The sequence below is a fragment of the Barbatula barbatula genome (assembly GCF_947034865.1).
Source record: "Barbatula barbatula genome assembly, chromosome: 13".
Lineage (NCBI taxonomy): Eukaryota > Metazoa > Chordata > Actinopteri > Cypriniformes > Nemacheilidae > Barbatula > Barbatula barbatula.
The window spans coordinates 12,638,644-12,652,085 of record NC_136776.1 but is presented as its reverse complement, the minus strand read 5'-3'; the positions used below and the strand labels follow the sequence as shown (position 1 = coordinate 12,652,085).

At 37.7% G+C, this 13,442-nt stretch overlaps 1 long non-coding RNA gene across 1 annotated transcript in view; it reads left to right on the top strand.

Moving 5' to 3' along the window:
* Positions 1-11,470, top strand: part of LOC306902704 — a 202,514-nt gene extending 191,044 nt beyond the window's left edge. Inside the window, exon 4 of the long non-coding RNA XR_013787467.1 lies at positions 10,302-11,470. This is a non-coding gene — a long non-coding RNA (uncharacterized lncRNA). The remainder of the gene's footprint in view (positions 1-10,301) is intronic.
* The last annotated feature ends 1,972 nt before the right edge of the window (positions 11,471-13,442 follow it).

Below are 13,442 nucleotides of genomic sequence, written 5' to 3'. Positions count from 1 at the left end.
AAGTTCTATATGTAAACAGATGTTAACCAGACTACTCGTCTGAGGGGGAAAACCTAATCTTACACACCTTAATGGCATGGAAGTGACAACTAGGATATCAGCCGTGGAAAAGCTGTGTGCAATGGGCTTGAATTTGTCTTGCCTGCGAGTAGTTTTAGATCCTTTACCATTGCCGGGATGCACATGAATGGTTGTTTATTCCTTTGCATATTTAAGTAACCACTTCAGCAAGTGTCTTAAAGTATCTTGTGTGCTCTACTAATTCATATAATCCCCGCTCAGACCACCAGGCTGGAATTCTTCCTTATGTTCACTCATACCACCCAGCATAAGAAAGCGTAGGATTATGGTAATGATTAACCTGCTGTTGGCAAGCATTGAAATGCAGAGTTGAAATCACTGACGCAGAGCTAAGTTAAAAGAATCGTTTATCCAAAAATGGAAAATGTGACTTATGCGCCATACTCCAAGTCTTGGTGTGATATGATAGATATCTTGAAGCAAGAAACATTTATGAAATGTATTTTATTATTTATTCATCCTCATTACATTCAAAACCTGTATGACGTTCTTTTTTCTGCAGAACCCAGAATATATTTTAAAGAATGTTGATACCTAAACAACACTGAACCCATTGAGTTCCATTGTATAAACACAAAAACAATAAGATATTTATTAATTATCTCCTTTTGTGTTCCACAGAAAGAGTCATATTCTATCCTATTTTTTTTTGAGGGGGGTGAATCCCTTTACTACTGGAAGTCTACCCACTTCACTTCAACTTATAAATGTCATTCATAGGATGTCCTATGTTTGTAATTTACATTTAGTCATTTAGCAGACGCTTTTATCCAAAGCGTGTAAATAACTACATAATGTGCTACCGTGTTCTGCCTACGGACAGAAGATGAAATTCAACTCTGTAGCTAACCAACACAACGGCTAATTCGTATGGATTCATACGATGTTATTCATACGTTTTAGTACAATTTGCTTCTGCGCTAGCTTTAGGTGTGTGGTTAGGGGAGGCTCTTCAATATTCTTGTTTCGAATAATTGTATGTTTTTTTGGACGATTCACATTTTACGAATTAGCCACCTCGTAAAAAAGTTGCGCATTCCTATAAGATCAGGCTGAGTTAACTCGTAGGCTGGAAAAAGAAACAAATAAATATAATTAAACTTACAAAACTGCACCTTTCTCAAACAGGTTACCTTTGTGGTGTTTTCATAAAAAAATATACATATACAGGTTTTCCAGGTACATTGTTGGATTTATAACAAACAATCTAAGGTTAAAAAATGTGCACATACACTCTTGACTGTGTATACACACTTGAAGGATGAAATCTTCTAAAGTTTTATTTATGAGGTTTCCTGGCCTTTGTAAACTATTAAAAGCACAGTAGATGTTGTTAAATTTTCTTTTTTGGATGAGTTATTACTATACTAGACCAAGTGTCTCATGTGCTCTCTATATTCTTATATAATCTTGCTCATCCCGCTAGGTTTGAATCGTAAGTTTTAAGTTCACTTCTTCAAGAAAGCATTTAAAAGCAGGGGATTATGCCAATGATTAACCTTTAGTAGGTAGTTCTTGAAATGCAACATTTAAAGCGCTAGCATGCAGAGCTAAGTCAAAGGAACGCTAAGCATCTGGCCCATTTCACACAGTGTGTTAATCAGAGACCCTCATAGCTGTCATGTTTTTCAATAGGGGGGATTTTCGCCCCTTCTTCGGCTTAACGTGGTCAATAGTGTCCTTTTAAAAGTGCTCATCGGGTTCACTTCCACGAGCGCTGAGCAGCCATTGAGACAGTAGGCTAAAATGACAGGGATAAAACAGTGGGGGGGGGCTGGTGTGTGTGGGGGGTGGCGTCATAGATTTACATTCTCAAGACATGTTTGCCAACAGCATGTGGCAGCTTGAAACAAGACAGCCCCTTCTGCCTCCTTCCTCTGTGTCATTACAGCCCCCTTCCCCCGACACAGGTTAGTGCTAACTCGCGCTCGCACGCTAATCAAAATGAACATCTGAGAAATGAGGGCAGGTGAGACGCAGCCCAAATGTGTTGATGGTTATCAGATGTAGTAAAGGGAGGTAGAGGGTCTTATCGTCAGATCTGTCGGCTGGAGAATGAAGAAACATCAGACCCTCCTGTTTGCAGAGAATGTGTTTTAGTAACTCAGACGCTCTGAGTTCTCTAACATATGGAGAGGTGTGAACTGATTCTCCACGCACAGTAAGATGGGTGGGTTGTGTTTTTGACGCTCTCTCGGAAATTGGCTGTTTGGTTTGACACCCTTCTTTAACGGCTTAGCCGGGACTCACACGACTCACACCAAAGCAAACAGTTATTCATGTCAATCCACGTGGAATTATTCTGGTTGCTATATTTACAGGATCAAAAAACACCAATAGTTTGGCTATTTGAAATAGAAATGAAAATGCAAGTCACTTCATAGAGAGATGCATGTATATGTATAGTGGTCAAAAAGTATTATACAGTAACACTGTACCAATACAGTGGAACTTAGCAATATTTTGTAATATTAGTAATTTTCTGCCGGTACATTATCTAGCAATTTCCATTAACGGCAAAAACAACTCAATTAAACAGCTGTAAAAACCTAATACAGAAAACTGTATACAAATATATATTTTTGTGTTTTGTACCAATTTTTTTCATATTTACACAAACATATTTTAACAGGTAACCATAAAATGTGTTCATGTCTAAATTATTATATATTTAAACAGTTAAATATTAACCGATTTTATACTTACTATTTAATATGAATCAACCTGACTATATTAGATCACACAAACAACTGATTGTGTTGATTGCAATGACATATAAAGTCAACATGAACTACAACCCATTTACAGTACAACTCATTGTACCAGATCTTTAGTCATTTCTGACTCGAGACGATTTGTCTGGACGTGATTATATAGTGCAAACTGGCTGTCACTGTACATACTGTAATGGAAGCATGTTTATTGGAGGGTAGAGCTCAAAATGGGCCTGATGATGTTAGTCGAAAACAAACGTATCGGATGAGGGGTAATGTGTTACTTTTTGTACATTTTGGTGAAGGAATACAAGTACAAACATTGTTTTCTCTTCTTTGGAATAAGGGCCGATGTTGAGTACAATAAGACATGGATTGCATTATAAATCCATGTACAGGTAGCTACCTCCATAGAAACCAAAGATATCCGTCAGTTAACTAATATCAATGTCTATATTACCATAGAAACACTTCAGAAAAAATGGTCATACTATTTGCATTGCTAGTTCCTCTTTCTCTTTTTAAGCCAACGCTATGAGACTTCATATCATTTTAAGCCACAAAGAGGATTACACGCACAAATCCAAACAAAGCAACAGACGAATAGTGAGGTGTGCTGTTTCCACTGTTTGAGAAGAGTTATGGAAAATATGTTTACAGGCATATAACGTAAACAGCGTCTTTTCATGTAAAATTACGTTTTTTATGATTGGACTAAATTTGCGACAATACCAAATATGTTTCATAATGTTAAATTAGGAAAAGGGGTAGATTCAATCTATATGGTATTATACTTGTGGTATTATATTACATTATTAATAGTATTATAACGCAATACAGTACATCGAGTCATTAGTGAATATATATGCTTGTCTTTGAAAAGGTGTATAAGACACAGAAGACGCTTTCCTTTTCTACCAGAAGCGGCGGCCAATCAGGAAGCATTTAATGCGTTTCAAAAGATTGGCTTCTAAACCTGCTCGCCCCAAACCAGGAACCGCTAACAGAGGTCAACTGAAGCAAAGCAAATCTAGATAAACAAAACTAGATGACTTTGATTATAACCACCAGAGTTGATAATCAATGGCCAGTGAAATGATGTCATATGCACCAAATTTGACCACAATTTCTGTCATTAGATTTTAAATGAGAACTTTTAAACAACGCCAAAATAACTGGCACCAGAAATACATAGTCAAAAAATTGTGGGAGCATTAATAACAGTTGCCCCCTATTCCCCAGGTGGACTCTCAATGACCCTGTGTCTTAGTCGACAGCCTTTTGTATGTAAATGTATTTGTTCTCTGTAATAGTTTGGTCCTCAATAGACAGATTCAGCAATTGTCCAGCCTTGGGCTGTGCTATTTTTGAGTTCAGTTCGATCCTCACCATCAAACATTCCTTGTTGGATCCGTCTTTTCTCTGCAGCACTGGCAGCTTTCCACAGAAAGCCAAGCCACAAGAAGTTAATAAGTGGTAAAGTTTGAAAATGCAGCATTGTCATTAAAATAGCAGTCAGACGCATGCCAACCTTTTCCTGTGTAAAATAGAGGACGTGGGGAAAAGTGGAAATTGCTGTCTGTGAATTGTGGCTTGTAGTTACAATTAGTCACACCTCGAGGATTTAATTTTGTTAAAAAATTGGATTTTAAACATGTTGAGCGCAATAAAAAATTGAGATCAAGACCCGGCAAAATCGCTGTAATAGTGTTGATGTTGCCGGAAAGAAGATGCTCTCATAAATGTATGGGGTAAGACGGAACATCAGACAGAGACCGTTTATCATTTGCTCTGCTGTCTGATTGGACAACTGAGTTGCTCAACCTACTTTTAATGCGTTTTAAGCACGTGCTGCTGTTCATGACTGCACACATTTGTGTTGTGCTGGTACCTGTAAGCAACTTATCACACACTAATTGGTTCAATTATGATTGCGCCAGTGATTTTAATGGAATATAACTTGGCACAAACGCTTTTTATTTATAAATGCAAAAATGCATATGGGGCTGTCATCATATCCAATTTTCACTGCACAGTTATCATGGCTGAAAGAATTTCAGGGAGCAATATTGTCATGATATCTATTAAATTATCAACAAATTATGATATCAGTCAAATGCATCTTTGCTTTGTGTTTTCTTCTCTTTTGGCCAATAAATCACACTCAAAATATGAGTAGAAGGAGATGAAGTGAGAGATTTTGTAAACTGCTGGATTTATAATATTAGCATTGTCATTGTCAGACAAAGATCAAAATCTCAAAAACTGCCACCTTACAGGAAATAAAAAAACAACAACCTTTAAATCTGTGCAAAACCCAGAGACAAACATGATGGTTGCCCAAATTTTTGTAATGAAAATATTTCAGTCTGACATTGACGATTTGTGTATTGATAATCCTGTTTTTACGATTACGGTCAATTCCCAGATATTGCGACACCCCTAATTCATGTGTAAACAGTTCATTTTTAACTCAAACAGTGCTTACCTTCTTGCACCTCAAGCACCTAAGTGTAAGTATCAGGGTCAGATAAAGGGGGACATTGGCCCACCAGGATTTTCCTGGAGTCCCCCCAAAAATATTAAGCTGACATTATATATTTCTTATTTTATACTTTAATCACAGAAAATGTGAAAATTATCTATGTAATGAACAAATTTTGACATTACTCGAAAATTTGTTGTCCAACCAGAATCTGATTACCTCCCAGTCCAGCCAGTCTAGTACCGGACCTGGTAAGCAGAGAGATCTGTTTGTGGTTGCAAATCTATAATCCTCGTTCTGTTTTGTGCTTAAACTGGCAATTTGTTGACAGCGGTTTTAAATCTGTTACAGCGGCTTGTGCATGTGACACACTGCGTCTGGTCATCACGCTTTTAAAGACAAAGCATAACGTGACAGGCATGCATCAAGTTAAAAAGGACCGCGACCGTAATCGTCTGTTTCTCTGAAAATTAAAAGGACTTTTGGCTTTTTTTAAAACGTCAGCCACATTCCTTCAAGCAGTTTAAGAGCATTGAAATTGACACGTTCAGAGCGTAAATTATATATCCTTCAACTGGCGCATTGGCAAGCTAGTGAACTGGGATGTGTTAAGATGCCTGAATCTTATCTGACCTAATGCATTCAGGAGAACATTCTGAGCCACCAGGCTTTGGACTTTCATCCATGAATTTCCATCTGAATTTCGTCCATGTGGGCACTGTTTCATCAGGTCATGGAAAGGTCAGTCTGATTTCACGAAACGCCATTTCTGACTTGGATGGAAAGAGATCATTAGTGACGACTGAAGCATGCATTGCTCATGCATGTATATGGGTCAGTTTGTGTTCTATAAATAGCGCGCTGTAGTTTGGATGTGGTCCTGTCATCTGGCAGAGAGGAAAGTCACACTTTGCTGCAGGAAGCAGCCATTGGAAGCACTGCCCCATGTGCGCTGTATGACGAATTAGACCTCGTACGCTTATGGCTGAGCACATGTATACCCAACCAAAGAAAAGTCTATATACAATAGAAAATAAGCTTTGTAAGCAGTATCGAAAGCAGTGTTGGCAAGATCATTTCTGACTGAATTTGCGTTTAAAGAAAATGTTTAAATCTATCAATATAAGGGTGACGCAAGGGTCCGTTGGTAACAGTTATTTATCCAAAGCGACTTATTGTGCATTATAGATACAATACCTTTAGATTATGAGTGCAAATAGTTACATTTGCTTTTGATGTGAACACACCATTAGTCAGAAAAAGTCAAAACATAGACTCTTGTCACTTTGTCAAAGTTGGTCAATAAGAGCCAAAAAGTTTTCGGACTAAAAATCCACCAATGCAGTTTTGAAAAAGCTGTTAGATTTGCGTTCAAATTCCTCAGTTGCTCATTTCAGATCTTGTAGTTACTTTAATAATCCCACTTACGTCGAAAAGATAAAGCCTCTCAAGGATTTACACTTAACACAGAATTTCAGCATGTACCCCCACGATAAACCCCGTACAATTTTTCAGCAGAACCATAGAGAACCTTCACTTGGGCGCTTGAGAACAAACAAAATGTTTCCTATCATTAGTGAAATGCTCTTGAAGATGTCATGCTTGGCTTAGTTTAATATCCTAAATAGACCTCGGAGTCTGTTTAATTTCCTTCTTAGATTCTGTGACATTTGATTCTGTCACTGTATCTTTGCTTCACTGGGGTAGAGAATATTAGATGGTGTTTTTTTTAAATATCCTTCTTTCAGCTACTGGCGAGTCTGTGTGTGCCTTTGGCATGAGTCACCACTGTCTATTGACACGACGAAGCTACGTCATCGGCTGTCTTATTGTAATGATTGAATAGTCACTGGGACTCTTGAAACACAGTCACTGAATCTGTAAGGAGTGCTAGCCAAGAGATAAAATAGTTTTTAGGGAATGTCAATAAGTGTTGCTTTTACTCTTTTCGTCTGCTAACCGCAGTAGATAAGTTCTTTAAGAATGATCCTATCTGCACCTATTCAATAGCTAAAAGACAAAGGTTGTTTTACTCCCTTTTGGTTGGGAAAACCAAATCTACCGATAAATACACTGTAAAAAAACAGTAAAACCGTAATCCTCCGGTAGCTGTAAAGTAAAATAGTTGTATATGTTATGTTACACACGACTTGTAAATTTGCATATGACCCTCGAACAAGCAAGCAACTAAACGGCACATGAATTTCAATATTCTCAGATCAGTTTTAGGCCTTATTTATATATGGAAATAAATCAGATATGTGCAGTTGCATCTGCCGTGTAAGTGTAAATGTAGATGTCGGATATGGGTCACTTTTAAAAGATGATGTAAGCTGGTCGTCAAAAACATAGACAGTCAACAAATAAGAAATGCGCATCAAAACGTGCGGCATATGTGATTGCCAAGATGTTTATAGCACGTTTCTAGTTGGTTGTTAGGTGATGTTCCAGATCTAAATAGTTCAGTGATATTACTGTATTCCCAACTGGTTTGTAGATATAGCTCAGGTCCCTCCTTGAAGTCCCTGGATTTTGTAGCCATTCTATAATATATAAAACATTTGATTATTTTTGTAATTTTTTAGGGCAGAAACGAGAGGCTTCGCCTCCAACAAACTGTACAAAGTCAGAGCACTCGACTCTGAATGCCACACTGACAAAGTTTGAGGAACTCCAAGGTCAGGCAACAGCTGGAGACAAAGAAGCGGTGTGTGTGAGAGTGAAAGAGTAATAAAGAGAGAGAGAGAGGGTACATTCTACTTTAGCACGAGACATTTAAATCTCCAGATGTGCTGTCCCCAAAATTACAGTAACAAGCCGTTCTTCGCAAAACATATAACATTTACTCATTCGAAATGAATTGTTTCCAAACCAACCGAGCTTCACCAATTCATCACAATCTGGTTGATTGTTCACCAATTAGCCTTTTGCAAGAGGTTCTGTTTGAAAATAGAAATCAATTAGACCCTTTATTTGCAACTAATTCCAAACAGCTGGTAAGTGAGCCACGGGTGACAGTTTTCCCCTTTGCTGTAATATCCTGACTATTTGCTCGGCTAAGTGGAGCGAAGCTACGTCTGTTTATCTTGCTCTCTCAGGTTGCACGAAGGCATCTCAACCCTCCCTTCTCTTCCAATGACCTTCCAACAGGTAGCAACTCTGGGTTAAAGTCAAAACAAACACAGCAGGCTCCAGCTGTACCTGGGGAAACACCGGCCTATTCATCGAGGAGTTTCAGTCATGACAGGGATCATGAATGATTCAAGATTCTTAAAATAACATTTTAGGTTGCAAACTGCATTTAAATAAATCTACTATACAACCATAATTAACCATGATATTTGTCGATGCTGTGGTAATACAAAACACGGTTACTACTTTTCTTTTCCTAATGCCACAATTAACTATAAAAACTGATTTTACAGAATATTACTGTTTTTAACGGATTTATTTTCTATCATTTGTAAAAGCTGTAAAAAAAAACGTTGCAATACTGCAAATTGACAAGAAAAACATGTAATTTTATGTGAAAAATTATTTTTTACAATGTTTTGTACGGTATACATTTTTTTTTCACACTATAAAGCCTTTATTGCTTAGTTTTATTATTTTTACCACGGTACAATAATAAATAAACATACTGTAGCAATCAGTACCGTTCTGTGCGAGTCATCTGTAAAGTATGAATTCGTCCCATGTCACAGTCATTATTTTGTATATTGTTTAGAAAATTAATTTCATGGCAAATTGAAACTCTGGAAAATTTGCTTAACTCTGTGGACGGTTTATTTTATGTATATTTTGATAATCAATGTAAAATCTGGGACCTGAAGCAAGAGCTGAAAAGCCCTGATAGAAAAAGAAGTCTTTCAGGTACCGTTTTCACTTTGGAGACATATATGGTGTGTTTAATATGCTCATATGCACACTGTCTTAAAAAATGTGTTTTATGATGCCGTAGAAATGGCTGAAGTTCCATAAAATAAGATGTCTGATTCACAAAAGTCTATTTTGTTGAGTTTTTTTAGATTATAAAAAAGACATAGTTTAAGAACTCTTTTTCTGGAATCTTTGAGTAAACGTTTCATTGGAAACTCCCCAAAATGTCTTCTTTTGCATCGCTGCGTAGAACCTTTTGTAGCACTGGATTTTAGCATAGGCCTATATACTGTATTTCATTATTTTTAGTGTACGTGTCTGAGATTGAGGTGAACCAAGGTAGAGCTAAATTTACTGTTATTTCTTTATATATTCTTATCAACTTCTGCTGCTGATAAATCCTTCAAATGTATTTGGCCTGATAGTGTGGAGTCATGGGAGTCTGGGGGTGATATCATTTAGTCTGAAGCATTAAGCAGTTGCTTCTTTGCATCCCGCACCCTGACGCCAAAACAATTGATAATATTTTCCCTTTGGAGTCTTCTGCTTCGCCTTATCAGCTCTAATTTGCCCGTGATGATGTATTTTTGGCCTCACCGAGGCCTTTTCTCTCCCTCTAAATTTGTCTGTTGTGAGGCGTAGTACAGATAGCTTCAGTTGACAGCTAGACTAACTAAGTTAGGATAAAACTGTGAGCGTCTCTGTGTGAGGAATATAAATAGGCCTTGTTAGAGTGGAGCTATTGCGCTGCTAAGCTAAGCATGTGCAGCTGACTCGCTTGATGCTGCATTATTCCTGAGGGAGAAAATGCCACAATCCACAACTGCATTTTTAAAAGAGACCTTTGCCCGAAGTTTCATATTTTGGAGTTGCAAATAAAAACATTGTGGAAACTGATGTATTGTTTCAGAGATGTAAGATTTACAATTCAGCAAACTGAGACATTGTTGCAATGCATATTTTTTGACTGGAATGTTGACAGGTCTTGCGACGAAACGGAAGACGATTTACTGCCGTATAATCTTCCGCAACAGTTAAAATGTGGGAAATTGCAAAACCGTGAACTATAATTTGTGATTAATTGCACTTTAAGATTAATGTCAAAGAAAGGTAATAATTCCATGCTTTCCGTTTTTTTTTAGATTAACGGGACCAGAATAAGCGTGAGAGCTCAGGGTCTGGGTGAGACTTTCGTTTTACTGGACTTCTTATCAAACAGTGGCCAGTTTATAGTTATTTCATGAAGATTGCTGTGGCGGGCTCAGCGGGGCTTAACCTGAAATCACCTGAGAGGTAAGCTGGATTTCAGCCATGCATTATTGCAATGGCCCACCTATACCTCAGTATTATCTAAACGTAGTTTGCCACCTCCCATCTGAAAAGGTGGAATGTGCATGGAAAATAAAGATTGTTTGGAGTTTGGTTTCATCTGTGGTGTGTGCAAGTTTTAAAAGCTCAGGGTGAAGCTGTGTGAGGTCTTGAATCCAAACACAGAGACCGTTAAAGATCAGCCGAACTTGTTTAATTTAGTTTTCCCATTGGGCACTCACTAAAGCTAAAATGAATTGGCTGGTTGAGAATCACTGAGATGCAAAGCTCAAAAACTGAAGGTGTATGCTGAGACATTTCTCAACATTTACTTATTTCCTTGAATGAAAATCCAGATTCTAGATAAACCAAAACTAGTTGTAGTTTTATTATTATTTTTACATTTTATTTTAATGTACATTTTTGTTAAATTTTCTGCCTGTGTCATTTTTATCTTTTGATGTTGACATACAAGCTCATACTTAAGTTTTAGTTTAATTTGCTTTATTTTCAGTTAAATGCTGACGCAAATATTTTTAGGTTTGGTTTTTCAAACATCATTCAGGCCAGATTTTATTTGATTTCAATGATAACATACACTACTATTCAAAAGTTAAGAGTCACTTGACTGGATGTATTTTGTGATCTTAAAACCAGCCAAATAGATGGGAGCTATTTAAAAAACATCTTGTGGTGAAGAGACCATCTTATTTGTGTTTTACTAAGAAATGTATACATGTTCGGAACAATCTGAGGGTTTAGTAAATTATGTCAAAATTTGTATCTTTGGGTAAACTATCCCTTTAATATAAACAGACAAAAACAGTCCCTTGGTGTTCCTTGATATAAACAAAAACGATTATAATGGATTACCAAAAACAACATACTGGGGAACATCTGCTGTATTCATCTTGAATCTTATGTGGCTGTCAGTACACTTGAAACTCAGATAAAAATAAGTAACTTTGACTTTTTGATGTCAATAAATGTTAAACAACACATCACAAATGTCCTACTGTGTTTGTAAGTTTGAGCTCTGGTTGCTTGACCATTACCATGAATGACATGTACCGTCTCTGCTAGAACATCAGCAACCCTTCCATCATAAGGTATGATGAAACTATAGACCTGTTCACATCAGATCTATGTCATGAAATCAAAAGATTTCAATTTGTTACACTGAATTTTCTTTACATCACGTTTGACACGTTGTACTATTCCAAGCATTTTAAGAATGTCTGTTTATGACTTGTTTGGGACTATTACTCTGAAGGGTACTGCCACAGATAGGTCAAGCCAAATGATGGGGTCGGTGAGGTCATTATCATATGACCAGAGTGTACAAGGCAAGGCAGATAACTCGAAAGACCACAATCTTAGACACTAGTGCTCACAGATCTCCCTCCTAAGACCACAAGCACGTCTCTGCTAAATTTAAGGACTCCAGCTCGTAATAGAGTGGAAAAATGAGAACAGATCGGCCGGCGAGATATACATCATCGCCGCCACCTTGTCACTGAACACCCCCAAGGGTCAGTGCATCTGCCGCTACGCACCGAAGCCACGATAATGAGGCCGTGTCATCACCGCCGAAAGGCTCGAATTTGCTTAATGGTAGAAGTTCAAAGACTTATTTTACAGCAGAGACGACAATGAGACTCTGGAGTTGACCTTAACAATCTGGTCGTGGGAGCGATACCCGGAGCTGGCTTTGCGCTGCAGACAACTGTCTCTTTGTTTTCATTACAGATGTTCTCAGTGCACCAAATAATGGAACAAATAACAAAGAATAGCATAAGTCATTAAGAAAGCAGCATCGCGTTGGTTTACTGTTGAGACAGTGTTCTTTTTCATTTAGATGCATAGGAGCGTACGTCCCGCTGACATTGAGAGTCGCCCCTGTGCTTTTTCTGTTAACACGCTCGTGTCAGATGAAGGAAATGTTTGAAATGAAACACTTGGGTATTTATCCCTCTGGATCTGCCATCATTGGAAGTTTCTGAAATGTTGCTTTGGAAAAAACTAAGTAGCCCTTTTCAAGGATACAATTAATAGAGTTTTTGAGAACTTTTTACTTGGTCATCCTTAAAGACTTGTTGGCCAACAAGCTAAACCAGAATAGGAGACCAGCTAGACCATCTAAAACCAACAAAGACCAGCAAACCGGCTGTTTATTAGGGGGAAAAACTGAAAGCCCTGTTCGTTCAATATTAGATGCAAACAAAGGACCTGACCCTCAAGAATGAGTTAAAATCGAATCATAGCGGTTCTCCAGCTCCTCAAACAGGTGCTTATGGTGCTTGTCTTATTAAATTCATGGCACATTACAGCGTGTACCATATGGCCATCTACTCTGGGTAACCACCGCAGGCCCGCCACAGATATAAGCAATCATTCTGTACAGATTGAGGTGTGATTTATCAGAGGTCTGGTCCACTTCTGCATCGCTTAGCCTTGGAAACGGCAGGTAAGATGAGCAAACGTATGCTCCTTTAATTAATATCTACAGCTCCAAAGGCAAAGAGCAGTAGGAAAACACAACCAGTGTCTTTTTTTCCCTTTTCATTTCAAACTCTCAACTGTGGTTGCAAATGTGGACTCACTGGTGTCCTGGCTTCTCAGTGCCAATTTCAGGATTCCCTTCCAGATCATTACAATTTTAGGCGCCGAGTCAAATCTACCGTTGAACGTGCATGTTAAATTTCAAGAAGAGCCAAAAAGCAAGGCCAGACGTTCACAGTCAATTCGCTAGGGATCCATTTACGGAAACTTTATTGAAAATTTACATAATCCAAAGGGGAATGTGACAGAGTAGGAACTCTGTTGCGATAATTGTGCAATCCTATGTGATCGTTCAGTAGATTGTGAATAAAAGAAATAAAGCTCATGCTCAGTCTAAAAACCTTATTATAGTTTTGTTTTTTGTTTTAATGTAGTTTCATTCATATTTTTTACTTTTATGTTAATTGTAATTT